The following is a 3499-nucleotide window of genomic DNA, read 5'->3' as shown; positions in this document are numbered from 1 at the left end:
GGTGTTAGAGAGAGTGAGTGGGTGGGTGTGAGAGAGACATCGAGTAGGTGTTAGAGAGAGTGAGTGGATGGGTGTGAGAAAGACATCGATTGGGTGTTAAAGATAGTGAGTGAATGGGTGTGAGAGATACATCGAGAGGGTGTTAGAGAGAGTGAGTGAATGGTTGTGAGAGATACATCGAGTAGGTGTTAGAGAGAGTGAGTGGGTGGTTGTGAGAGATACATCGAGAGGGTGTTAGAGAGAGTGAGTGAATGGTTGTGAGAGATACATCGAGTAGGTGTTAGAGAGAGTGAGTGGGTGGTTGTGAGAGATACATCGAGTAGGTGTTAGAGAGAGTGAGTGAATGGTTGTGAGAGATACATCGAGTAGGTGTTAGAGAGAGTGAGTGGGTGGGTGTTAGAGATACATCGAGTGGGTGTTAGAGTGAGTGAGTGGATGGGTGTGAGAAAGACATCCAGTAGGTGTTAGAGAGAGTGAGTGAATGGGTGTGAGAGAGACATCGAGGAGGTGTTAGAGAGAGTGAGTGGGTGGGTGTGAGAGAGACATCGAGTAGGTGTTAGAGAGAGGGAGTGGGTGGGTGTGAGAGATACATCGTGTGGGTGTTTGAGTGGGTGGGTGTGAGAGATACATCGAGTGGGTGTTAGAGAGAGTGAGTAGATGGGTGTGAGCAAGACATCAAGTGGGTGTTAGAGAGAGTGAGTGGGTGGGTGTTAGAGATACATCGAGTGGGTGTTAGAGAGAGTGAGTGGATGGGTGTGAGAAAGACATCCAGTAGGTGTTAGAGAGAGATACATCGAGTAGGTGTTAGAGAGAGTGAGTGGGTGGGTGTGAGAGATACATCGTGTGGGTGTTAGAGAGAGTGAGTAGATGGGTGTGAGCAAGACATCAAGTGGGTGTTAGAGAGAGTGAGTGGGTGGGTGTTGGAGATACATCGAGTGGGTGTTAGAGATAGTGAGTTGATAGGTGTGAGAAAGACATGGAGTGGGTGTTAGAGAGAGTAGGTGGTTGGGTGTGAGAGAGGCATCGAGTAGGTGTTAGAGAGAGTGAGTGGATGGGTGTTAGAGAGAGAGAGAGTGAGTGGATGGGTTTGAGAAAGACATCGAGTGGGTGTTAGAGAGAGTGAGTGGATGGGTGTGAGAGAGACATCGAGTAGGTGTTAGAGAGAGTGAGTGGATGGGTGTGGGAGATACATCGAGTATTTGTTAGATAGAGTGAGTGGGTGGGTGTGAGCAAGACATCGAATAGGTGTTAGAGAGAGTGAGTGGGTGGGTTTGAGAGATACATCGAGTAGGTGTTAGAGAGAGTGAGTGGGTTGGTGTGAGAAAGACATCGAGTAGGTGTTAGAGAGAGTGATTGGGTGGGTGTGAGAGATACATCGAGTAGGTGTTAGAGATAGTGAGTGGGTGGGTGTGAGAGATACATCGAGTAGGTGTTAGAGAGAGTGAGTGGGTGGGTGTGAGAGATACATCGAGTAGGTGTTAGAGAGAGTGAGTGGGTGGGTGTGAGAGATACATCGAGTGTGTGTTAGAGAGAGTGAGTGAATGGGTGTGAGAGAGACATCGAGTAGGTGTTAGAGAGAGTGAGTGGGTTGGTGTGAGAGATACATCAAGTAGGTGTTAGAGAGAGAGAGAGTTGGTGCTTGGTTGTGAGAGATGTACTGGTTTATTTCAAATTAAATAAATTGCATAGTATGTGTGTACATTATATATATTATTAGTAAGTGATTTATACTTCTATTACCATGGCAACAATGAAATGTTACTGACACGGGAAACTTTTTATATGGTTAAAACTGTACTGTTTAACATGGACAAAGTTTCTCTATTCTCTTAAAAGAAATAAGAATAGTTTTACCGTTTTTCTTTTCAAAAGTATGTACTGACAATAGGCCAGCCGAATAATTGTGTGACCGTTACATTCTTCGTATGAAAGTGTGATCGTCACTATTTTCTGTTTTTGTTGTTGTTTTTGTTTAATGCATCAACATAGTGCTATATACCTAACTGTACAAATGTTTTATTTCATGCAACATCATTCAACGTGTGAATGTATTGTTTACGCGCTCGATATACGTGTAAACCTGACAAATTGTAATGAAATCCGAAAAGTGTGTGGCGGTGTTCTTCGCATAAAATACCATAACACTGAAGTACTAGTATCTGTCAAAACTAGAAGAATTTGACCAATATGATTGATATACAAATTTTAAAGGAAGACAATCTGAAATCCTTGTTATCATTATGTTGATTGATAACAAAACTAACAATCACGACGTATTTAAGTTTGAATATCTTTAAAGTTTGTCGGATTCCGCCATGCCGAAATATGTTCATCTAGACTTATTGGTCATACGTTCCCTCTCAGATGTAGAGAAACAACACTATATGATTGGTTGGTATGGTTTAGTATTATTTAACGTCCTATCGACATATCGACACCTTGTGATATCGCTGAATTATTGCTAACTTTACAGTGCTGCCTCACTGAAACATACTGCCGAAGACACCCAGCAGGACAACCCCACCCGGTCACATTATACTGACAACCGGCGAACCAGTCGTCCCACTCCTCAATTGCTGAGCGTTAAGCAGGAGTAGAAACTACAATTTTTACAGAATCTGGTATGTCTCGGCCGGGGACAGAACCCAAAGCCTTCCTCACAGGGGCGAACGCTCAACTAAATGCCAAAAGTGAGGCATTGTCAAGGGAGACATAAGATAGAAGAAAGTTGTTTAGAAAGAAGAGAAAAGATAAGATCCCAGTCGTCTCTTACGATCATGCAATGGGGGCAGCAGGTACAATTCTTCTGCCCTACCTGCAGGGTGACACTATAGAAATTAGCTTAAAAAATGAAATGTCTTTCATGATGTCTGTGCCTTTCCAACAAGTTAGCAAGCCAAAATATGTCCCATGTCCCTCGTAGCTCCATCACAACTCTTCCCAACCTGCACTGTCTGTGAATAATTCTAAATAAATAATTATATAAAATCATTTACTCTTTCAGATGGGGGTGCGACAGGTGCGTTATAAGTCGCCATCTGAATTGGGAACATGACCAATTGGGAATATTCTCAAGTTAAGCATGGACATCCCATTAAAGGAGCCTGCAATGCTGCCAAGCTGTATTTCCTTTTCTATCTTCTCATATAACTCCTTTCGGTGCTGTTTGACTGACAAGACATTGTTTCAAACGACCGAATACCAAGTACGATTTTAAAAATTCCCGAAAATGCTCCAGGACAACAAAGATGCTTAGATATTTTGACAGCTTTGGGTACTGCCTAGGGATTCCAAATCTGTTTGTAATCCATGTGTGGGTTGCATTTTGTTTGCATCTGTTAGGGGTCTGTCCATGAAAATTGTTCGAGTTTGTATATCGTTGTTACCTGGAATTGTTTTTGTTTGTATCTTTGTTACCTGGTATTGTTTTTGTTTGTATATCTTTGTTACCTGGTATTNAATATCTTTGTAACCAGGTATTGTTTTTGTTTGTGTATCT

This window comes from Mizuhopecten yessoensis, unplaced genomic scaffold (assembly GCF_002113885.1).
Source record: "Mizuhopecten yessoensis strain PY_sf001 unplaced genomic scaffold, ASM211388v2 scaffold1095, whole genome shotgun sequence".
Classification (NCBI taxonomy): Eukaryota; Metazoa; Mollusca; class Bivalvia; order Pectinida; family Pectinidae; genus Mizuhopecten; species Mizuhopecten yessoensis.
Note: the sequence above shows the minus strand (reverse complement) of the source record.